At 43.5% G+C, this 25,755-nt stretch overlaps 1 pseudogene; it reads left to right on the top strand.

Moving 5' to 3' along the window:
- The first annotated feature begins 2,529 nt into the window (after window positions 1-2,529).
- LOC139646834 (NACHT, LRR and PYD domains-containing protein 3-like) lies at window positions 2,530-21,814 on the top strand (annotated as a pseudogene).
- Window positions 21,815-25,755: the final 3,941 nt, after the last annotated feature.

Here is a 25,755-nt window from a genome sequence, read left to right as displayed (position 1 = left end):
AGAAATTTGAAGCAACACACTTGCTCTACCTCCTGGCCGTTGATGACTAGTGGAGGAAGCTCCCTCCTACCCCTCCTGAAGTCCACGACCATTTCTTTTTGTGATGTTCAGCTGTAATAATAATAATAATAATAATAATATATTTTATTTGTAGAGCGCTTTTCAGGGTACTCAAAGACACTTTACATAAGTTAAAAACAACACAATAAAATCATATGACACAAGATTAATCACACGTTAAAAGCAGTTCTGAAAAGGTGAGTTTTGACTAGTGATTTGAACATGAGCAGATCGGTACAGTCTCGGATGTGTTTGGGGAGAGAGTTCCAGAGGGTGGGGGCAGATATGGAGAAGGCTCTGTCGCCCCAGGTCCGGTGCTTGGTCCTGAGAGGTGGAGACAGAAGGTTGGCATCAGAGGAGCAGAGGCTGCGGGAAGGAGTGTGGTGGTGGAGCAGGTCGGTGAGGTAGGAGGGGGCCTGGTTGTGGAGGGCTTTGTGAGTGAGGAGAAGGACTTTGAAATGGATCCGTTGTGGGACAGGGAGCCAGTGGAGGTTCTGGAGGACAGGGGTGATGTGGTCTCGGGAACGGGATCGGGAGGTTGTTGACTTGACACCAGTTGACCATAAGGGAGTCTTCATTATGGTAGGCAGTTTCATCATTAGAGGAAATGAGGCCCACCACTGTTGTGTCATCTACAAACTTAAACATCCTAACAGAGTCATGATGAGAGATGCAGTCCTTAGTGTGTAGTGAGTAATGGAGAGGGGACAACACACACCCTTGTGGTGCGCCTGTACTAACGCTTAAAGATTTTTAATATCTATTATTGATTTTAACCACCTGAGATCTGTTCTGAAGGAAATCTAGTACCCAGAGGGCTAAAGATTGTGAAACTCAAACAATCTAGAAGGCAGAATACAATTAAAAGCAGAGCTGTAATCAACAAACAGAACACGGGCCTAAGTAGCAGGAGCCTCAAGGTGCTGTCAGATGTAATGTAAACAAAGGGATACAGTGTCATCAACAGACCTACAAGCTCTATATGCAAACTGGTGGGGGTCCAATACAACATCAGACAGATGGTTACATCTACATGTTTCTACACTACAGCACCACCTGGTGGAGCCAGGCTAACGGCCACTTGCAGAGCAGGGGGGCGGGGTCCGAGGGGGAGCAGTAGCCGATGCCCAATGCAGCCATGTCCCAGCTGCCATAGAACTCCATTGTATTAAAAAAACGATTAAAAACCCGTCACAGAGCCATGCTGCTGCTCTGCAGCATATTTCATCATCACGATGCACCGGGCCGGACGACTTTTTCCTCAAACAACTTAATAAGCCGACTGTAAACACTTTGCGATCTCAGGAAAGTAGTTCCGTAGCATAGAAAATAGTCCCCGGCGTAATGAAGAATTTGTTTTCATTTGAATTTGATTTGCCAGCCTGACTTTTCATGGTAACAGTTAGTAATTTTTAAAATGTAAACTATGTCTTTTTGAGCTGTATTTCAAGGTTTTTAGCTTACGGTTGGAGCCAATGACTTCCAGGTTGACGGCTAAAAACGGAACGTGGGAAGTCAGAAAGTAACGGGAGTAGAGCAAACGCATTGTTGATTTTGTTATTTTCATAGGATTTGTTGACGGTAAGCAATGCATTAAAAAACCTTATCCTTTTAGCAGGCCTAATAATTAATAATAAGAATAAATAATAAAAATTGCTCAGAACAATGAATAATAAAATATTGCAGATGAATTCATTTCATAAATATGTTTAAATCCTCTAAATATTGTTTGTTTACTTTATTATTTACATTATAGAATTTATATTTATCACCTGTTTGTGCACCGGAATTGACAGACGATCACAATGCATCCTGGGAAATATGCGCTTGTGAAGTCTACATCATTGTTGACTCGCTCCCTCGGCCCTCGAAGGGTCGTATCAGAGTAATGGAAAGGCACTTAAGATGGAGGAGGAGATTCCCCCGAGGGGAAGTCAACGAAGGCCGGTTGAGACTAATGAAACGCACCGCTAGTCTGTAAATTATATTCTTTTAACCTGCCAGATGTCTGATAGGCAGAGTCAGGACAGAGCATTACCCATATAGTAGGGAGGTCAAACATGAATCTGCATTTAAAAATCAACACTACAGACAATCTTTCTTTTAACTGTATTTTCAACTATTATTTAATGGCCTACAATCTAGGAAAAAAACAAAGCAATTGTGATAGTTAAAATGTAGGTTTCTTTTGTATTATTTGGTGAAAATTTCATAACACCCTGCCTATTTTTTTTTCTGCTGAAGACAGTTGGAGTAAAAGTTTATAATTCCATTATAACTGATTTGGATATATCCAATCACCAATTTTGGTTCATTTTAAACCAGTTTGCCAGTGGGGCGGTGTTTGGATCTTCGGGCCAATCACAATGCTTAAAATTGGAAAACTCCACCCAACCGGGTAGCTGCGTCACTTTAAACAAACACACAATCAAATGACAGGCGCAGACATTTTGGGAGCTGTGGAGCTGCCAAGCTGAGGAGAAAGAGGAAACTAGACATCCGGTGTTATTTTCAACCCAATGTGAGTGATAAAACAACGTGTTCAACTGAATTTAACTTGTAGACAGACAGATTTGTCATAGTCATTTTTTTTTGTACTGCACTAGCAAACACATTGTCCATCTTTGTAACTGAAATGAGTGACTAACAGTAGTTTAAAGTTTGCTTGCATATTAGTGTGGCAAGGAGATTGAAGGAATATAGCTAGGTTTAGATCCCTACTCTTAGTTAATATCACAAGAAGAATCTTTTTGAAGAGAAGTGCTGATTTATCTCTTATCACCTTTTACTTTGTTTATGACGCCATACTCCAAGAAATAAAGCGCTATACAAGTAGGCTATCATTTAAATCAAAAAATTTTGCAATGGCAACATGAATCTTTAATTTAGTAATAACTTAATCTTTGAAACACAATGTAGCCTATAGTAGTAATCGTTACTGTCTCCTTTAGGTAACTGCCTTGCACACACACACTGTGATATGGCTTTAAGAAACTGAGTCAGTTAATTAGAATCAGTTCCTGAAAAGACATGTTACGACTGCAGGACAGGAAACCCAAGTGCAAGACACAGAGGCAGGTCAGACAGGGAAACAGGTTGCTGGATATTAAAGTACAGGAACTAGGAATGGCTCGAAACATAGTGCACTAACAGGTAGCAGAGTCTAGAGATCCAGTAGAGACTGGATGGTGAAGCATGGCTTATGAAGACAGCTGATTAGGATGCAGAGCAGCTGTGGAGACCGGGAGCCTGACTCCAGCACACCTGAATACAATCACTCACTGAATCAAGCGGTGCGTTTCATTAGTCGTTTCAACCGGCCCTCGTTGACTTCCCCTCGGCACTTCCCCTCGGGGGAATCCCCATCGCCATCTTAAGTGTCGTTCCATTACTCTGATAACTCAAGTGAACTTTCTGAGATCGACCCTTCAAGGGCCAAGGGAGCGAGTCAACAACGATGTAGACTTCACAAGCGCATATTTCCCAGGATGCATTGTGATCGTCCGTCAATTCCGGCGCATGAACAGGTGATGAATATAAATGCAAGTAAACAAACAAAATTTAGAGGATGTAGACATATTTTTGAAATGAACTCATCTGCAATATTTCATTACTCATTGTTCTTTGTAATTTTTATTATTTATTCTTATTATTAATTATTAGGCCTGCTTAAGGGCAAGTGCATTCCATTTCAAATATTCTGCTCCCCCTCGGACCCTGCACCCCCGCTCTGCAAGTGGCCACTCGCGTTACGTATGGTGCTACGTATTACCAAGTGCCGAGGGGAAGTGAGGGAGGGCTGGTTAAATGACTAATGAAACGGAGCTAAGCACTCACACACACAGGGGAAAACACTGGGAGACAGGTTAGACTGGGGCTGAAGCTGAGGTGGATGGGACTGAGGCAGGCACCGTAACACATGTAGCTGTGGCCAGCTGTTTTAATCGAAACATTTAAGATAAAGAAATAAAGTAACAGTTCATGTATTGTTACTGTCTCTTTAAGATGCTGCCTTGCCTAGCGCATTTGTTGACTTTTAGACAGATGCAGTAATTTTGTGAAGGTTAGATTAATGTCTATATAATACTTCCATGCCAAAGGCTTTGATTAAACACTCGGGACAGGAGGAGAACCTGTGCTAGCAGACACCTGGCTTTTAATTCCTGAAAATAACTGAAAATGACAAATACTGACATTTAAAAAAAAAAAAAAAAAAAAAAGGAAGTGTGAGTGCGTGAGAGGAGCAAAATGTCTGAGTGTCACGCTCAGTGTGTGAGGGTTGGCAGCCCTGTATTTTATCTTTGAGTTTATCTGAATATAGTAATTTAAAAAGTCTCCTAGACAGCCATCAGTCCTAGCATTGCTCTATTCTAACAGCCAGATAGAACAGTGATAAGGACTACTATGTGCCATGTGGTTATCTGAATCAGAATCAAGTATTCATCCAGGCAATGTGCTTTTGAAAGCTTTAATAAATATTAATATCAATGCCTTTTGAGAGCTGACTGTTGTTGTCATGTTCCCTGTAGCAGGAGGAAGTTGTGCCAGTTTTGAGGAAGTGGCAGAAAACATTGTTGATACCGAGGAACGGTCACATTCAAACAGGGAAGTGCCATTAAAATATGAAACAAGTGAATTACAGGAAGGACAGGAAGTGATTCAGTGAGACAGCAGAGAGCAGCACAGAGGCAGAAGCTGAGCCCACCTCACTGAAGCCACACTCTTGACCCTGAACACCTTGTACATGATTGATTCTGTTTCAGATCACAAATGTATCATCTTTGACACTGTTTTTCAGTCAACTGCTGTACATCTGAAGCATAGTACACTCTCGCATCTTTAATGACCATTCTGCCCCTACATTTTCCACTATTTTCTCTAATTTAGCCAAGTACTCTCCACACTTCCTAAATATGAATGACTCTGTAAATTGGTTTAATGATCTTTGTTCTTCAGCTGTTGATGCTATTGCTCCATATAAAACCAGAACAACTCGAGCCACTAGCCATTAATCCACTATCCTTGGATTAATGACAGCATCTGATGCCAAAGAAGAGAATATAGAAAAACTGTTATTAAGTGAGCTTAATCAAGACATCAAAGATACAAGATCCACCTATTTCTCTGGCGTAATCAGCAATAACAAGCCCAGGCTCTTATTCAATACCATTAAAGGAATAGCTCACCCAAAAATGAAAATTCAGTCATTATCTACTCACCCCCATGCCAGCTGAAACTCGGGTGAAGTTTGTTAGTCCATACAGCAGGCCCTGAGCTCCACAGCGGAATGGCGTAGAAGCCTTCTCCAAAACAGCTGAAGTAGCTGACTTGACTTGACTTGAAAAAATAAAATGTCTAAAATGCTGCAAGACCGTTAACTAAAACTAGCCGTAGGTCCCATATCACCCCAGTTCTTGCCTCCCTTCACTGGCTTCCTGTGAGATTCAGAATACATTTCAAGATTCTGCTGATCACTTGTAAGGCTCTACATGGCCTCGCCCCTCTGTACATGGTGGAGCTCTTGCTGCCTTATTCCACCAGTCGGTCACTTAGATCGTCTCATCTAGGCCTTTTATCCGTTCCTCTTCCTCTTAAAAAAAAAGTATCTATTCAAACATAATACAGAGGTATGTTGTAAGATCTTTAGTTGAAGTTAACAACTGTATAGTGATATATGCAGTGTTCCTGAGAAAATCTATCTTTGGGGGGGAATAAGTTCAACAGTCAAATTATCACAATACTATATAAAAAGTTATCACAGTATTTGTCATATGGCCTAATTTGTTTTTGAGGGTAAATAATGATAAAAACACCACCAGAAAATTAAGGCAGTAAAATTTAGTGAATCCCTAAAACGATCTTCAAAACTAGAGGTGCCACAAGTAATGCCAAATAATGTAAAAATAGTGAGCAAAAAAACTTTTGAGGAAATACCCCCGACCCCTCCGACCTTAAATGTCCCAACCACTAGTAAAATTCAATCGACGACTGCTTTTTCATTCCATTTTGCCAGAAAAAAGAACTTTGTGAAACTTTTAAACCACAAATCCCAAATCAATGTCTTTTTAATGGCTTACTTACATCTAGTAACAACAAGAATGTCTGATGATCAGATCATGTGGCTCATTCCAGTTATTTCCAGCACGGTGCTGGAAACAGTTACAGCTAGGCAATAAATGAAAAAGATAATAACCAGTTCATAGAAATAAAGGGATATGGAAAGAGAAAAAAGGGAATCACCCTGTGATTTGACCTTGCTGAACAAATGCATATAAGTAATATGTGTTTGTAACGAAGGAATAGATATGATTAGGCAATAGAACAAATATTACCAATTACATTACTTGCGTGGCCTGGCTGATAAAGTAATGTTACAAGACCCACATGTCAAAAACATTGGGCCTCATTCATCAACCGTTCTTAAGAAGAAATTTCTTCTTAAAACCCACTTACGCAGATTTCACGAAGATTCTGACATTCACCAATGTTTTCTTATTTGGGATTTGTTCTTAGGTAAGAACAGAATCTACGCACACTCAAGAGCACACTTACGCACATTTGAGTGCTGACATGTTTATGCAAAATAAGTGGTTATTGCGTTTCCTTCAATTCTACAGTTGTATAATATTACAGGATTTAAATTACAATAATATTTTTATCATTTATAATATTTTTTAATCATTATTTTCATTATTTTAGTACTATGGTCTTTTAAAATAAATAAACACTACGCTAACACTTAAATTAATATCAATTATGTTAATTGGGATCCCATGCATCTTTTTTTTCTGTTATTTTATATCCACTACTGACGCTACTAAATATGACAGCTCGTTTGGTGTTCACTTCCTGCAGCAGCACCTCCACTTCAGAACTATTGAAGTTTTTTTTACGTTTGGAGTCCGGTGCTCTACCCTCTTTAGACTTTTGTTTGGGCATTCTTGACTTCTCTCAACTTTTCTTTTCAATTTCTGTGTGTGATTTCTGTGTGCACACGGCCCTGCGGTCTCATGTCCTTTTATGGGGATTGGCGGGGCGTTTACCTATGCTAATTAGGATCACCTGGCACGTGCTTTCAATTTACGAGGACAATGGGAGTCATCATTATAAGAACACAGGTGCGAACAATTCTGCGGTTTAAGAACATGTCATGAATCTGACGTAGACTTTTCTTAGGACCTTTCTCAAGAACAAATTTAAGAAAAAACTTAGGAAGATATTGCTGAATGAGGCCCATCGATATTAGTGAGATGTGATGAGATGAAATCTTTCATCATCCCAGTGGAGAAATTGCATAATTGTCCTACAAGTTGTAAATATCCTCTGATTTTACCATATTATACCAGGGAGCAACGATGACGACAGTTAAGGAGCTGCTCTTGGAAACACTGGAGGATTTGGGAGATGAAGAGCTCAAGATCTTCCAGTGGTTCCTGCGGCAGGCTGACATCCTGGAAGGCTTCCCAGCCATCCAAAAGAGCCGACTGGAGAAGGCAGACAGGCTGGACACAGTGGATCAGATGGTGCAGACCTACAGCGAAAACACTCTGGAGGTGACCAAGACAGTTTTGAGGAAGATCAACAGGAATGATCTAGTGCAGAGTTTGTCAAACACCAGCTCAGGATCTAAAGGTGAGTTGTGGGACGACAAAAAATATAAACGTGTGAAAAACACAACTGACACATTATATTGTCACATGTATCTCATAAATTCATTTAGAATACACTTTGTACCAACAATTCATATAAGAGTGTGAAAAATGTGTGAAGAGAGTCAGGCTGCCTTTTGAGTGTTTGTGTTTATTGTAAGTGTTAATGCAGATGAAAATAGAAAAACAGGCATGTCGACACAGAACTCATATTGTTTTATGATTTAAGATACTTTATTGATCTCTCAAGGGATGAATTCTCATTTGGCCCTCTAGTTGGGGTGTAGGCCCAGCCAGCTAGTGCAGCGCCCCTGGAGCAGTTACAGGTTAAGTATCTTGCTCAAGGACACCTCAGTAGATTTGGTCACACACAGATTGAACTCCAACCCTCCAGTTGGGGGATGAACATCCTAGCCACTGGCCAAATGGCCTCCAAATATTATACAAATTCCCGGCCTATTTTGCAGATTCTTTACTACCTTACGTCTCTGCACGAGCCCTCAGGTCAAATGTTGGCTTGTTGACCTCTCAACAACAATTGCAGTCGTATTGCAATTGTATAAAGAATGGGGATTCAGTTTTCTTCAATTATGCCCCCAAATTGTGGAACACTCTACCAACAGTTTTCAAACAGGCGAGTTCAGTGAGCACACAAACGCCACCTCAATAGCTATCTTTTTAACTTAGCTTTTCATTGCCATTTAACCTTTACAGTGTTTCTTTATTGTTTGTTTGTCATTTTATGAGTTGATCATTTTATAATTGCTGTTGTTTGTGTTTGTGGCTACGGTTTAGACAAAGGTACGTACTGAAAGGCTCTGTACAATATCACCACGCACTTTAACGATCCTCTGAGCTCAACTCAAGGAAGAACTCACAATGTTGGTGGTCGGTGGCAGCTGAGGACATATTTACAGAGGTGTCATTCCTGCAAATATAACCCATTAGGGTACATAGCGTTCCCATGTTCCAAGAGAGCGATTGACAAGCTGTATTGGCATAGAGGGTCATTCCTATTCTGGACTATTTTTGATTTTGCTTGAAATATAAATTTTGCTTGTAATGGTTTGAATCCATTTACTGTTTTTAATACATTTATTGTTTTAATCAATCTATTTTATGTAAAGGACTTTGAGTTGCATTCTATGTATGAATGGTGCTATAAAGGTTTTGTATCGTCATTATTATTATCATTATCGTTTGTATCATCTTAAAATCATGCAGGATAAATTTTGGACTTTGGTGAAATACATCTATTGATGCTCCTGAACACATCATCAGTGATGTAACCTGGGGTCCTTGGGTGTTTCGGGTCTTTCAACATCAGACACCCTCCCTCAGGCGACCCAGCCAAGGTTGATCAGACCTCGGCTTGTGTTCAGGTGGCATTCACTACTCCCCATGGATCTCCTCTCCTGATCCAGAGCCATCTTGAGGCTTTCTCTGCAGCCTCTGTGATGTTCTTGATGGCTCTTCTTCTCCCCATTCCGGTGATGCCCAGTGCACTCAAGGCTCTGTAGAGTGATTGTCCCACAAAACCTCTGCAGCCAACCTCGATGGGCATACACAATGCCTTCCAGCCCTGCTTGCGACAGTCGATGACCAGTTCTTCGTTCTTCGTCTTCTTCCTCTCGTGGGCCTCCTCCAGACGATCCTCCCACAGCACTGTCAGTTCCAACATGACGATGTTTTTGGTCACCTCTGAGACTAGGAGTAGGTCTGGCCTCAGGGTGGTCTTGACAATGTGCTGTGGGAACTTCAGCTTTTTCACCAGGTCCACAGAAAGCTGCCAGTCCTGCGCAGTTGCCAGGATTCCTGATGGATTCTTGGCTTCTGTGGTTCTTGGCAGCTGCTCTCTGGCCTTCACAAAGGCGATCATCTGGGTGGTGGGGCGAGTTTGTCTATGGCTGCTGATTCCCATGCTGATGGCTTCTGCGATGGGTTTCAGCACCTGGTCATGGCGCCAGGTGTACCTCTCCTGCCCAAGAGCCTTTGGGCAGCAGCTCAGGATGTGCTCCAATGTCCCCCTGCCTGAGCATTGAGGGCAGTCCGGGGATTCCACCTTGCCCCAGGTGAAGAGGTTCGATGGGCTTGGCAGGACGTTGTATACTGCCTGGACTAGGAACTTGATTCGCTGGGGTTCTGCCTGCCAGAGATCAGACCATGTGACTTTCCTGCCCATGGTCTGCTCCCACCTTGTCCAGGCCCCCTGCTGCCTCAGGCCGACAGCTCTGCTGGACCTCCCTCCTCCACCACTGCCCTCACTTCGTCCTGAACCAGTTTGCGCCACTCTTTCCCCTTGGCCTTATCATATTATGGAGTTGGGAAAGTTCCCAGACCAGCTCTTCCCCGAGTCACTGCTCCCACCAGGACTCTGTGGCGTATCCGTGACTCAGCTTGCAGCACAGCTTCGTCGGCTCTCCACTTCATCCCAGTTCTTACCTCCACCCCTGCCTGGGCCAGCTTGGGGTCGCTGGAGTCCTTATACAGCATCACTTCTCTGGCCCGCGTCACCTTGAACTCCTCCTCCAGGGACTTCAGGGGCAGCTGAAGCTTGGTGTTATTCCCATCGAGGGCGATACTGCTAAGGCTTCTGGGCAATCCCAGCCATCTCCTGAGGAAGCTGCTGACTTTCCTCTCCAAGCTCTCTATGCTGGAGATGGGGACTTCGTAGACAAGCAAAGGCCAGAGTATCCTCGGCAGGATACCATGCTGGTAAATCCAAGCCTTGAACTTGCCGGGAAGCCCTGACCGGTCCACAGCTCTCAACCAGTTCTCCAGCTCCTGACAGGTTGCCTGGACTGATGCCAAATCCTTCAGTCTACTGTTGAACACCTTGCCAAGGCTCTTCACTGGCTTTTCGGAGACAGTTGGGATTGGTGTTCCTCCGATGCTGAAGTGGAACCTGTCCACGACTTTGCCCTTCTTCAGCACCAGTGACCTTGATTTTATAGGCTTGAACCTCATCCTTGCCCATCCGATGAGTTTCTTCAGCCCTTGCAGGATCCACCTGCTACCTGGCACTGACTCGGTGGTGACAGTCAGGTCGTCCATGAAGGCCCTGATTGGTGGTTGGCACATCCCTGACTTGGTCCGAGGGCCCCGGCACTCTGGTTCAGCAGACTTGACGATCATGTTCATTGCCAGGGCAAAAAGGATCACAGAGATGGTGCAACCTGTGATGATCCCCACCTCCAGTCTGTGCCACTCTGATGTGGCTGAGCCTGCTGAGACTCTCATACTGAACTGGTTGTAATAGTTCATGATGAGCTCTGCCACTTGGCCCCACTTGCCTACAGATTGAAATACATTATTGTGATTCTGGTCCCATTTATCGAGTGCTGTAGAGGCAGAGAAAAGGGTTTGTAGCTCCATCAGACCCACAAGGCCTCAGGTGGCAGTCAACCCAGGACCAGGACCAGCGGACCTCAGTCAAGGACGAGACAGAGAGACAGACAGCAGGTCAATTCAGGTTTAATTAAACAGGAACACATGTGAAGACAATTTGCAATGGTTCTGCCTTCCATAGTAGTTTCTCTCACAGATGCTAACTATCTAAGAATAGCAGGATGACACGGGTGAACAATTTTAAGTTTGTACAGCCAGTTTACTAAATCAGAATGCAGGTATGAATGTGAGCAGCTGATTGACTCATCTGCTGACATGAGAGAGTAGGAAGATGTTGTTGCTCTCTGGATAAAATCACATATTACCGAACACTACAGTGTGTTTGTACAGTGGTGAAAGTAGTAAAAGTAACTAATGACAGTGTGTCACCTATTCATGTGAGAGACACATATTAATAAGGCATTTTAAGACTTGCATAGGGATGCATAGTAGCTGTTGGTTGGTTGGTAAGTCAAGTCCTTGTAATGTTTCTCTCTCTCTCTCTCTCTCTCTCTCTCTCTCCTCTCTCTCTCTCTCTCTCTCTCTCTCTCTCTCAGTGGATGTCAGTGATGTTGGAGAGACTTCAGAGAACAGAGGATCTTCCTCCAGTCAACCACAAGCTGCCCCTCTTCCTCACCTTCCCACCGACCGCAGTCAGACTGAAGGTAAAGCTATTCTCCGGCTCGTCCTGGCTGTCATGTTGGTTGCCTTGTCACTGCCCATTTACTGTGGCTATTAAATTGATTAAGGATTTGGTTAAACCTCTCCTTTAACTTGATGTCACAACTCCTGGAAGCGCCAATTTATATGAATAAAAGATTCAGAATTGGGCTTGTGACTTGACAGTTGCCAGTTCAAACCCCTGCTCTGCTCTTCCTTTAACAACTATTGTCAAGATACCATTGAGCAAGGCACTGAACCCCCAACTGCTCCAGTGGAGCTGCTCAGTGGTCACCAGTAGAAGACTGTGGTTGTACTGGGCAGCTCTGGGCAATTCTGTGTAAATGTGTGATTGTGAAGCTTGGGTGCATCAAAGAGCATGTGTGCTCATCAAAACCTTTCCCTGGTCATAAATGTTGTGAATGTAAGCAACCCACATTTAAATATCCTGCTACACTTGCAATGAAATATCTGAATCTGAATACTAGAATATGATCCACAGCCTGCTCTGCCTGATATTGCAACTTGCCTGCTCCACTAAGGCTGCACATCCACAGGGAGCCTCTTTTCACAAGTAAAGGATGTAATGATGGTGACAGTGAAAACATGTTTGTTATCCTCAGAGCACCTACTTTTAGCAAAAAATGCACTAGCATCTGTTTGGTGTTGCTAGCTAGAAAAGAGGTGTCTGCTGGACACTTCTCTGCTTTTAATTGTTTTTTTTGTTTTTTTTTTACAGTTTTTACTTTGTCCTACACAGATTTGATGGTGCAATCACCAAAGCCTCCACGACTCATCACATGGTACCAATGCATGCTCCAATCTAACGTCCAGGACAGATTTATGTGTGCACAAGAAGGATGGCTAGAGAGGAAGGATCAGAAACATCTGGATGATATCTACACAGAGCTCTACATCACAGACGGGGGTGACATACACATCAACAGGCAGCATGAGGTCAGGCAGATTGAGATGGCATCAAGAAAGCCAGGGGAAATAGAGGAATCAATCAAACCCAGTGACATCTTCAAACCTTCTGGTAAGCACAGATCCATAAGAACAGTGCTGACCAATGGGATTGCAGGAATTGGCAAAACGTTCCTTGTGCACAAGTTCATCCTGGACTGGACTGAAGAAAGAGCCAATCAAGATGTTCATCTCATATTCCCCTTCACCTTCCGCCAGCTGAATTTATGGAAGGGAGAACGGTTTTGTTTTGCAGAACTAATTCACAGATGTATCTGGGAAACCAAAGACATCAAGGAGGAGGCTCTTAATGAAATCTTCACAACATTACAGACATCAGGAAACATAAACTATGACAAGAGTAAATTCAAACTTCTGTTTGTGTTGGACGGACTGGATGAGAGCCGCCTTCAACTTGACTTCACTGCCAATGAAAAGTGCTCTATTGATGTGACAGAGTCAACCAGAGTAGAAGTACTGCTGACAAACCTCATCAAGGGGAAACTGCTTCCCTCTGCTCGCCTCTGGATAACCACACGACCTGCAGCAGCCAATCAGATCCCTGGAGACTTTGTTGACATGGTGACAGAGGTGAGAGGCTTCACTGACCCACAGAAGGAGGAGTACTTCAGGAAGAGATTCAGAGATGAGGAGCAGGCCAGCAGAATCATCTCCCACATCAAGACTTCACGAAGCCTCCACATCATGTGCCACATCCCAGTCTTCTGTTGGGTCACTGCTACAGTTCTGGAGGATCTGTTGGAAACCAGTGAGAGAGAAGACCTGCCCAAGACCCTGACTGAGATGTACACAGAATTCCTGGTGTTTCAGATCGATCAGACGAAAAAGAAGTATGGCACAGAAAACAGCATTCAGTACATTCAGTCACTTGCAAAACTGGCTTTTCATCAGCTGGAGAAAGGCAATCTGATCTTCTATGAGAAGGATCTAAAAAAGAGTGGCATTAACTTCAAGGAAGCCTCAGTGTACTCAGGAGTGTTCACACAGATCTTTAAAGAGGAGCGTGGGCGGAAGAAGGACAAGGACAAGAACAAGATGTTCAGCTTTGTCCATCTGAGTATTCAGGAGTTTCTGGCTGCTGTTCATGTGGTCCTGTCACTTATTAACAGAAATAAGAATGTAATGCCCAAGCCACAAGTGACTTTCCAAGGTCTGTGGATGCTTTTCAGCAAAACCTCTGCAACAGAGGTCTACAGGATTGCTATTGACAAGGCCTTACAAAGTCCAAATGGACACCTGGACTTGTTCTTACGCTTCCTCCTGGGTCTTTCACTGCAGTCCAATCAGGATCTCCTAGAAGACCTGCTGACAGAGACAGGAAGTACCTCACAGATCAATCAGGAAACAGTCCAGTACATTCAGGAGAAGATCAGGGAGAATCCGTCTCCAGAGAGAAGCATCAATCTGTTCCACTGTCTGAATGAGCTGAATGACCGTTCTCTATTGGAGGAGATCCAACAGTACCTTAGTTCAGGAAGTCTCTCTACAGACAAACTCTCCCCTGCTCAGTGGTCGGCTCTGGTCTTCATCTTATTGACATCAGAAGAAGAACTGGATGTGTTTGACCTGAAGAAATACTCTGCTTCAGAGGAGGCTCTTCTGAGGCTGCTGCCAGTGGTCAAAGCCTCCAGCATTGCTCTGTAGGTGCATCAATAACTGTATATTAATTATATTAGTATGTTTTTACCAAGGAGAAAATAGAGACATTTTCAAAGTTGTTGTTCCTCTTCCTCACTAACTCTCCTTCAGGCTGAGTGGCTGTCAGCTGTCAGAGAGAAGCTGTGAAGCTCTGGCCTCAGTCATCAGCTCCCAGTCCTCTAGTCTGAGAGAGCTGGACCTGACTAACAATGACCTGCAGGATTCAGGAGCGAAGCTGCTCTCTGCTGGACTGGAGAGTCCACACTGTAGACTGGAGACTCTCAGGTCAGGATTCCTCAACCTGGTCAACACATGACCATTTAAATCCTGCTTTACATGCAGGTTAATGTCAGTAAATAAACAACTGACCTGTGTAGGATTTTCTCTGTTTCTATGATTTTTTAAAAATGTTTTTATTGATGCAGATACAGTCATGGTAGGGTTTTCTCATTCATAAACATGAAATATTGGGACGTTATTAGCATAAATCTTTTTCCCTGTACTTCCACCCCCTTTGATCATTTGCATATTGTGAAATCAATTCATAAAAGCACACCGCTCCGCAAACAATACCACCTGCTCTAGTCAGATAGAAATGTATAAATTTACAAATTACAAATGTACAAATTTATCTTAAGTAATGAAAACAAATTTTTGATTAGAATAGATAAAGTTAAAATGTGTCCCAGGCAGTGTTGGGGAAAGTTGCTGTTGAAACGAACTAGTTACTTTACTTCGTTACTTCCCCTAAATAGTATATAGTTACGTTATTTAGTTAGCCTTTATTAATGGACTGGACTGCATTTATATAGCGCTTTTATCCAAAGCGCTTTACAATGCCTACATTCACCCATCCACACACATTCATACACCGATGGTGGCAAGCTACCATGCAGGGTGCTGGCACAACCATCGGGAGCAATTTGGGGTTGAGTATCTTGCCCAAGGACAATTTCACATGCGGATTGGAGGAGCCAGGGATCGAACCACCAACCGTCTGATTAGTGGATGACCCGCTCTACCTCCTGAGCCACAGCCGCCCCTTTTATTAAATATAACACGTTAGATTACTTTCACGTTACCCATGTAAAATCATGCCTTTAAAGACCCTATAGACAACTTTTTTGCTTAACTTATCATTATGAAGTAAATGTTGATTGCACAGTGTAATGGCTATAGAATAATGATACCATCGGCGTTTAGACTGGTTCCCTATAAGCCTCGCTTTCGCTATGCAATTCTGTCTGCCACCGGGTACGATCTCCCGGGAGAAGGAAGGCTTGATTTGCAGCACAAAGGAAGTGCAACCAAAAGAGGAATAGGATAGTTTTCCTGGTAGCTATTGGTAGCGGTAGCGTTAGCCATGTTGCTAACGCTACCGCTAGCAGCCAGAAAACGAACCAGGAGCTACAAGGAAGCCAGGACCAGCCAGAAACAAACATCTAGATGTTTGTTCCAGCAACAAACATCTATGTTTGTTGCTGGAACAAAAGAAACAAACATCTAACTATGTTTGTTTCTGGCTGCTAGCGTTAGCAACGTTAGCCATGTTGCTAACGCTAGCTATGCTAGCTAACGCTAACGCTAGCAGCCAGAAACAAACAAATGATCCATTGTCCGTTTGATAATCTAAACAAAGAACACGTTTTCTTGCAGTGGCCTTTCTAAAAATGAGCAGTGGTGAAAGTTACTATATTGTATTATGATCAAGGAGTTGATGAGCAGACAGATGGTTTGTTCTGTTGCACGGACCTAGGCTCTAACGGAAAGCGATCTGGTTGTCTTTGCGACAGCGGCACAAACAACAATACCACTTTGAAACGCTAGGGGGGGACAACTGGGGGAAAGTTGAAAAGTTGTCAGTATCCACTTTAAAACGCATCTTCTGCTGATGTCATCACTCTTAATGTACAAAAAATCATCACTAGTTACAGGGGAGAAAATAGACAAAATTTTAAAGTTGTTTGTCTTCATCACTTATTCTTCAGGCTGAGTGTCTGTCAGCTGTCAGAGAGAAGCTGTGAAGCTCTGGCCTCAGTTCTCAGCTCCCAGTCCTCTAGTCTGAGAGAGCTGGACCTGAGTAACAACGACCTGCAGGATTCAGGAATGATGCTGCTCTCTGCTGGACTGGAGAGTCCACACTGTAGACTGGAGACTCTCAGGTCAGGATTCCTCAACCTGGTCAACACATGACCATTTAAATCCTGCTTTACTTACAGCTTCAGCTTCACATCAGTGAATAGATTCCTCACCTGTGATATTATGTTCACATTAAAAAGTCCAGTTGTGTTAATTGGACTTTAACATTATTTTAAGATAAGATAAGATAGCACTTATCTCCTATGAATTGCATTCTGGTTTCAATCAGTATATTTCATTATTTCCCCTCCTTGCTGTTGTTGAGACCTAAAATACCAAAAGGCTTTCTAAGATTCTGCAGCAGACTGGTTCAAGAACTGCCAAACTGACCAAATGAAAGCACAAAGCAGATCATTAAGTTTGGAATGGTGACTGCAGCAGTTTTTACTAAAAGTAGCCAAAAGTAATCCTCAGTAATAAACAGGATGCATGTGTGTGTGTGTGTGTGTGTGTGTGTGTGTGTGTGTGTGTGTGTGTGTGTGTGTGTGTGTGCAGGCTGTCAGGCTGTCTGCTCACAGAGGAAGGCTGTGCTTCTCTGGCCTCAGCTCTGAGCTCCAACCCCTCCCATCTGAGAGAGCTGGACCTGAGCTACAATCATCCAGGAGCCTCAGGAGTGAAGCTGCTCTCTGCTGGACTGGAGGATCCACACTGGAGACTGGACTCTCTCAAGTATGGAGAGGCAACGTCTTCTAGAAGGCTGACAGTCACACACATTTTCTCTGTCACACTGAATCATTCATAGTGAAGGTTATTAAATGTCCATGTTTCCATCATCAAAGAGAATCTGCTGGTCTGACTTTGTTTATTCCCCCAGTGTGGACCATGGTGGAGTGCAGAGGTTGAAACCAGGTCTGAGGAAATGTAAGTGTGCATTTAGTTTGATTCATGAAAACAAAGCAACACACATTCAACTATTTAGATAGAAAGCCCATTTACACAGAAGTATGTGACATTCATTCATTTAAATCCTGCTGTGAATGAAGATGATCATGGAAATGTGTCATCATGAAATTAAATAAGTTGTGAAATGTGTTAAATTAGAATATATGTTAATGTACCTATACTGCAGGCATATGACGGTTGTATCAATATTTGTCAAACAGCGCCCCTCCCCATAACACAATCAAAGTATTTATCTATTTATTTATGTGTATCTGTACAATATAGACTGTATGTATGTATGTGTGTACAGTGGTATGCAAAAGTTGTTTAAAAAATTGTATGTTTTGTTGATTTTCTAAGTGAAAAGAACCTCTGCAGGGAACAAACTTGAACGTTAATTTAATGCAGTTACTATGTTTTTGCTGATTTTAACAGATTGGGAAAAAATAAAACTATAAATGCGGCATGTGCAAAAGTTTAGGCACCCTGTCAATCAGTGCTTAGTAACACCTCCTTTGGCAGAAATCTCAGCCTCCAAACGGCTAACAGTCTTTCTATTCTTGCTCTAGGAATTGTTTCCCACCGTTCCTTGCAGAAAACTTCAAGTTCAAAAATGTGTATGCACTCCATGTGTGAGGACTGTTACATGATAGATAGGTGAATGCAAGTGGACTCTGGCCAAAGATGGGTTAAGATTCAGCTGTACTTATAGAAGGGGGGAGCTCGTTCCACCATTGTAATGTCAGGGATGAGAAAAGTCGTGACTGGGATGAGCGTCTTCTGAGGCCGCGTAGGCTAGTGATGGAGGGGTGAGGGTGGAGGAGCGGAGAGAACAAGCAGGAGTTTGGAACCTGACCAGTGATTATAGTTGGGGAGTACCAGTGTCTAAATTTGATGCGAGCAGAGATGGGAAGCCAGTGAAGTGACCAAAAGAGGAGAGTGATGTGAGAAATTTGGTTGGTTGAACACCATACGGGCTGCAGCGTTCTGAATGCGCTGTAAAGGTCTGATGGCAGAGGGTAGCCCAGCCAGGAGAACGTTGCAGTTGTCTAGGCGGGAGATGACAAGTGCCTGGACCAGGAGTTGTGCCGCTTCCCTCATAAGTAACTCATACTTTGCGGATGTTATAGAGGGAAAACCTACAGGAGCTGGTTGTCCAGGATCACCCCTAGGTTCTTGGCAGTCTGAGAGGGCAACACAGAGGTGTTGTCAATGGTGATGGAGGTCTGTTTGAGAAAGAGTAGCTCAGTGTTGTCAAGACTGAGCTTGAGGTGGTGCACAGACATCCGAGCACTAATGTCTTTAAGAAATGCAGAGATTGGCTCATCAACTTGTGTTTCGGGGGGGGGGGGGGTAGAGCTATAACAGTGGCCAAGGGATTTAGTGTACAGAGAAAACAGCAGGGGCCCCAGGACTGAGCCCTGAGGGACACAAGTGTTAGGAGTGTTAGGAGAGAGACAGAGAGAGAGTTGATTGGAAACTGCTTGCTCAAGGGTTTTGGATAGGAGAGAAGACATACAGGTCTGTAGTTATGGATATCAGCAGGGTTTACAGCACACTAGATCCACCCCCGTGGATCTAGTGTTGGCAAGGTGTTCTTTTCTTCAAATGCTTCTCCTTTTTTTCTCCAATCGTACCTTTGGTGATTGTGGCCAACAAATTACATTTTTGTTTCATCAGTCCACAGCCCTTTGTTCCAAAAAGCCTCTAGCTTATCTAAGTGTTGTGTTGTATACTGAAGATGATGTCTTTTGTGATGAGATCGCAGGTAAGGTTTCCTGCTGATGACTCTTCCATGCAGCTCATGTATTTGCAAGTAACAATGCACAGTGGACCGGTGCACCACTACGCCAGTGCCTGCTAAACCTTCCTGCAGGTGATGTGGGGGTTTTACTTTGTATACCTGACCATTCTACCAGCAGTTCTATCAGAGATTTCTCTTGGTCTTCTTGACTTCAACAGTTCCCCTTAACTTCCATTTCTTAATGATGTTTCGGACAGTGGAAATTGCAAGCTGGTAGCGTTTAGATATCTTTATAGCCTTCTCCTGTTTTGTAAGAGTCAATTATGTTTATTTTCAGATCCTCAGTCAGCTGCTTAGAGGACTTCATGGTTGTTGATTCTAAGTACAACATCCCGAGAGGTTAGAAGGGTCAGATAATTTATTAAGCTCTGGAACTGTCTTCACTTGGCTTGAATTAAGGCCTAACGAGTCAATTACCATAGGTTCTGAGAGTAGACCTTGAAAAAACCCCACTAATGGATCAAATAGAAGGGTGCCTAAACCTTTGCACATGCCACATTTAGGCCCACTGTTTTATTTTTTTTAATCTGTTTTTGCATACCACTGTATATATGTGTATGTATGTGTGTAGGGACGGGGACTTGAGTTTACGACTCGCACTCGAGTTACACTTAGGTTGCGTACAAATTGAACTCAGTCTTGACTTGGACTTCCCCTCAAATGTCTTCAGACTCGACTTGGACTCAAGATTAGTGACTCGTCAACAATGAGCATCTGTAAAAGAATGGCATTGCATTGTATAAAAGTTTGAGCTGTTTATTTTTAGGTAGTGCATGCCTATGATGTACCTAAACACCACCACTGATGTGCAGACAAGCACAACAGCAGCATGTCACCGGCTGCAGTGCCTTTTGTAATAACATTCGGCTACAAAGTCAGTATCACAATAAAGGATGCTCGATCAGCAATGTCTTTATCAGACACCTGAGAATACGCTCGGATTGGTCAGTTTTAGCACATAGCTTAGTTAGCTCACTGAGGTGCATGGTTGAATCAAATATGGGTCTCTACGAATATGTTATGTTCACCAATTTCCCCCCCAAAAAAGAGCTTTGATTGTGTTTCATTGTGTTTTTCCCTGTATAGGGTAATTTCATGTATTCAGTGATTATGTACACTTGTGGTTCCTATCTACAGCTTCATTTAGGTTACATTATCATTTTATTACACAGTGCCTGATATACAAATAGCTAAATAAGACATATAATCACCTGTCTGTAAATTTCTCAGAAATAATTGTCAGGGTTTGAGAGTCTCTGAGACTTGTGACGAAAAACTTGAGACTTAACTTAGATTTCAGCTCAAAGCCTTGAGACTTTATTTGGACTTGCATTAGGTGAGTTGTGAGCATCTAGGTATAATAATAATAATAATAATAATAATAATAATAACAATAATAATTTATTTACTTTTCACCTATTTTTGTTATCATTAGTCTCTTTTCATTATTTTTTTCCTAATTGTTACACCTTATTTAAGTCCCATCAGAGGTTGGTTGCCTTTTCCTGTAATTTGAATCAATAACAAAATAAATAGTTGTTTACAAAAATGAAACTGTTAATTTAACAGTCAAGTTGGTAGTAAATCAATAAATAACAAACACAGCAGGTCTATCAGATGATAATCTGCTGCTGTATTGTGTCTTGTTCTCTCCATCAGATGCCTGTGAACTCACACTGGACCCAAACACAGCACACAGAAACCTCTTCCTGTCTGAAGACAACAGAAAGGTGACAGAGGTGACAGACGAGAAGCAGCCATATCCCGATCACCAAGAGAGATTTGATCTCTGTTATCAAGTGCTGTGTAGAAATGGTCTGACTGGTCGCTGTTACTGGGAGGTTGAGTGGAAAGGATGGGTTTATATAGGAGTGACTTGCAGAGGAATCAGAAGGAGAGGAGAGGGAGATGACTGCTGGCTTGGAAGGAATGATAAGTCCTGGTGTCTGGACTGCACTTGTTACTCTGCCTGGCACAATAACAGAGAAACAGCCATGTATTCTTCCCTCTCCTCTGACACTGACAGAGTAGCAGTGTATCTGGACTGGTCTGCTGGCTCTCTGTCCTTCTACAGAGTTTCCTCTGATAGACTGATCCACATCCACACCTTCCACTCCACATTCACTGAACCACTCTATCCTGCATTTAGGTTTGGGTTTAAGTTTGACTCCTCAGTGTCTCTTGTCAGATAGAGGAGGGAGCAAGAAACACTCACACTGCTGAACAAAGACAGCAGCTGAAATGATAGTTGACTCTGTACAGGATCACACACACACAAACAGAAACACACACTTGTATCTTAATGTGAGAATATTAACGTTTGTATTTTCATATTGATAATGAGTCATTTTACTGTAAAAAAAAAAAAAAACATGAATCACTGTCAAACTGTATTCTATAAGCAGGGAAACTGAACAGGGTTTTAACTCGACTCATGTACCTGAACATTTTATTTAGAAAATGAAATGAATAAGATACTAAACCAGACAAAATCAAGTTGATAGTTGGTCATCTGAGAATCTGTTGTTTATGATTGGCAAGTTAAAATATTTGGTATTTTATTAATCTCACCATTCCAAATGAAATATTTTTTGTTTTCTACTATCGATTCCCAGAATTAAAAGTTAAATGAATATTTTGTTATCTTCTTTTCAAATATGTTTTTTTTACATCAAAATGTAGTTATTATTGTCCTAAATAATAACTGTCATAAACCAATATATTACTGTGTTGTATTTCATGTTGTGAATCATGACAAAAAAAAATGATGTGAATGAAAAAAAAACAATCTTTGTCATCACTGATTTACTTTCCCAAATTGGCTGAAGGCTGAAGGTGTCAGAGACACAAGTTCACATATTTATGCTAAGCATGTAGAATTTTGAAGTGCAATGTGCTCCCAGTTGCTCAATGTGATGTAGAATTTCTTTAGACTGGCCTTGATATTATCCTTGAAACGTTTCTTTTGCCCACCTGGGGCTCGTTGACCTTCCTTCAGCTGGGAGTACAGGATCTGTTTGGGGAGACGTGTGTTGGACATGCGGATAACATGGTTGGTCCATCGGAGTTGGTACTGCATTATTATGGTGGTGATGCTGGTCATTTGGCTTCCTCCAGAACGCTGATGTCAGTGTGTCTGTCCTCCCAGCTGATCCTCAGAATCTTTCGTAAGGATCTTTGGTGGTGTTGTTCCAGGGCTCTCAGGTGCCTGCTGTAGTGGTCCATGATTCGGCTCCATAGAGCAGGGTGGGGAGGACAACGGCTCTGTAGACCAGGAGTTTTGTTTGGGTCTGTAGTTCTTAGTCTTCAAAGACTCGTTTCCTGAGTCTGGCACAACTCAGGTGATGGTTAACCTCAGAGTCGATGTCAGCTTTGGAGGAAAGAAGGCTGCCAAGGTAGGGGAAGTGGTCAACGTTTTCAAGAGTGGTGTTGTCCACTTTTATGGTGGGTAGATGGCTGGTTGGGAGGAGGTTGATGAGGTTGTAGGACCTGGGTCTCCTTGATGTTTAAGGCTAGGCCCAGGGCTCTGTATGCCTTGACAAAGGCATTCAGGATGCCCTGAAGGCCTTCTGTGGAGTGTGCTGCGATGGCGTTGTCGTCCGCATACTGAAGCTCCAAGATGATGGTGGTGCTGACTTTGCTCTTGGCCTTGAACCTATTAAGGTTGAAGAGCCTGCCATCAGTTCTGTACAGGATTGGGATCCCCTGTGGCAGCTCCTTGCCAATGAGGTGGAGTATGGCAGCAATGAAGATGGCAAATAGGGTGGGTGCGATGATGCATCCCTGTTTGATCCCTGATTCCACAGTGATGAGCTCGGACTCAGAGTCAGAGCCGCTGTTGAGCACTGTGGCTGACATGCCTCATGTAGAAGCCTCAGAATTCTGATGTACTTATCATGGCAACCGTGCTTTGATAGTATGCTCCACAGAGCCTGGCGGTCCACCGTGTCAAAGGCCTTTGTCAGGTCTATGAAGGCCACATACAAAGGCTGCTTTTGTTGTTGCTGTGAATATCATGTCTGCTGTACCTCTGGATGGGCGGAAGCCACACTGTGATTCTGGAAGTACTTTCTCAGACAGTGGCAGCAGTTAGTTTGCGAGGACACGAGCGAGTACTTTGCCTGTTGTTGACAAGAGCGAGATGCCCCTGTAGTTTCCACATTCAGCCTTGTCCCCCTTCTTAAATATGGTCACTATCAGAGCATCCCTGAGCTCTGAGGGAAGTTCTTCTTTTTCCCAGACCTTGAGGAGTAGGGCATGAATGTGGTACAGGATCTCTGGTCCACCTTCCTTTAAGATCTCAGCTGGGATCCCATCTGGACCGGCGGCCTTGTTGTTCTTAAGGCTCCTGATGGCATCTTGAACCTCTGTCATGGTGGGAGGTTCCCCCATGTCTTCTCTGATGGGACTCTGGAGAATGTGGCTGGTAAAGTCTGGTTTGGTTGTGCTGTCACGGTTGAGGAGTTCATAGAAGTGCTTCTTCCATCGGGCGTTAATGGACTTGTTGTCCTTCAGCAGATTCTGCCTGTCCTTTGAGCGCAGGTGGTTTAAGCCGCGGTAGCATGGACCATAGATGGCCTTGGTAGCACTGAAAAAGCCTCTGGTGTCACCCGAGTCTGCAAGTCTCTGGATTTACAGAGCTTTTTTAGTCCACCAAGAGTTCTCAAGCTCCCTGACCCTGCTCTGGACGTCCGCCTTGGCTTTGGAGTAAGCCACTCTTTTGGCCTTGCAGGTTATATCATTCTGCCAGGCACAAAAGGCTTTCCTTTTCTTGGAGATGAGTTGTTCTATCTCTGTGTCGTTCTCATCAAACCAGTCCTGGTGTTTTCTGGACATGTACCCAAGGGTGGTTTTACAGGTATTGAGGATGGTGGTTTTGAGCAGGCTCCAGTGCTCTCCGATGTCATCAGGATATTCCTGTTGGAGGCTTTCCCCAAGAGAGGCTTGAAGTCGCTGCTGGGTGGCAGTTTCAACCAGGCTTTCAAGGTTCAGTCTTGGCCGGATCTGCTTCCTTTGAATCCTCCTCTTCCTCTTGAGTTTGATGGTCATCATGGAGCGAATAAGACGATGATCTGTCCAGCAGTCATCTGCATCGATCATGACCCTTGTGATGTTCACGTCACAGCGGTCCCTGGCTCGAACAGTGACATAGTCAATGAGATGCCACTGTTTGGAGCGGGGGTGCCTCCAAGATGCCTTAAGTTTGTTTTTCTGCCGAAAAAGGGTGTTAGTGATGGTGAGGTCGTACTGAGCACATTTGCTGAGAAGAACTCCATTGGAGTTGATGTTCCCGATGCCTTCCTTTCCTATAGTGCCCTTCCAGAAGTGGTGGTCCCGGCCAACCCTGGCGTTGAAGTCTCCTAGGAGAATAATCTTATCCTCCCTGGGGATTCTTGACAGTGTCTCGTCTAAGCAGGCATAGAAGGTCTCTTTTACTTCCTCTTCAGAGTCTAAAGTAGGGGGATAGGCACTCACAACTGTTGCCATCTGGTTGTTGGCAAGCACCAGACAGATGGTCATGAGACGCTCACTGATCCCCACAGGAAGTTCAGAGAGGTGACTGATGAGCTGGTTCCTGATGGCAAATCCAACACCATGGATCCTGGGCTCATCAGCAGCTTTTCCTTTCCAGAAGAAAGTGTAGCCACCCTTCTCCTCCTTCAGTTGTCCTTCGTCTGCCCATCGGGTTTCAGAAAGGGCAGCTAGGTCAATTCGGCATCTCCTCAGTTCTCTAGCGATGATCGCGGTTCTCCTCTTCGGTCTGTCACTGGTTGCACTATCCATCAGTGTGCGCACATTCCAGGCTCCAAAGTTAATTTTTCTGTGTTTTTGACCCTGTGTGGTGATCCTTCTAGACGCGGTAATCCAGTCAGGAGGTTTGAGGCAGTTGCCAATTGCTGGTCGCCATAGGACTTAGTCCAGGATGTTAGGATGGATTTCCTTTAAGGAGGACGCCTGTTAACGTGGGGAGACTGGTGCATGGACAGCCATCACACGATCCTTGACAGATCTGGGTCAGGATCCAGTGGCATGGAGTCCACGACGACTGGCCCTTTTCTGTTGCAGCCTTCATCCACCTTCCCAGTCATTGTGATGCTCCCCTAAAGTCAGTCATTATCCTCTGCCTGTTCTGCCATTGAGGTCTTGGTTGGATTGCTCTTTGTCAGGGACCTCCCCCTCAACCTTACCGCCATGGGTGACCCTACCAGGAGCATAGCTCCAGACGTCGTCGCTCTCGGGATCTCAGGAACACACAAGCTTCTCCACCACGGCAAGGTGACAATCCACGGAGAAGCTACAACAACAACATCAGCTATAGTGTTTTCTATAGTTTATGGGGGTTCCCTTGCTGATATTTTTATGGTTATTTTGTGCAATGAGCCAGTAAAATATTACTGATTGTTCCTTTAAAGGAGATGTGTTCATGAAAGACACAGGCCTGCTCCCACGACTGTATGTCACAATCTCCTTGAAAATATTTGGTCAGATCACTGGACTGTATTCACCTGCAGAAATTTACCTTACTTAAGTTATTTGTTTGCACTTACT

The sequence above is a fragment of the Centroberyx affinis genome, unplaced genomic scaffold (assembly GCF_046629955.1).
Source record: "Centroberyx affinis isolate AG114_WGS23_722 - 3 ecotype Tasmania unplaced genomic scaffold, CSIRO-AGI_Caff_v1 ptg000098l_1, whole genome shotgun sequence".
Taxonomy (NCBI): Eukaryota; Metazoa; Chordata; class Actinopteri; order Beryciformes; family Berycidae; genus Centroberyx; species Centroberyx affinis.
This window is presented reverse-complemented; position numbering and strand designations above follow the sequence as displayed.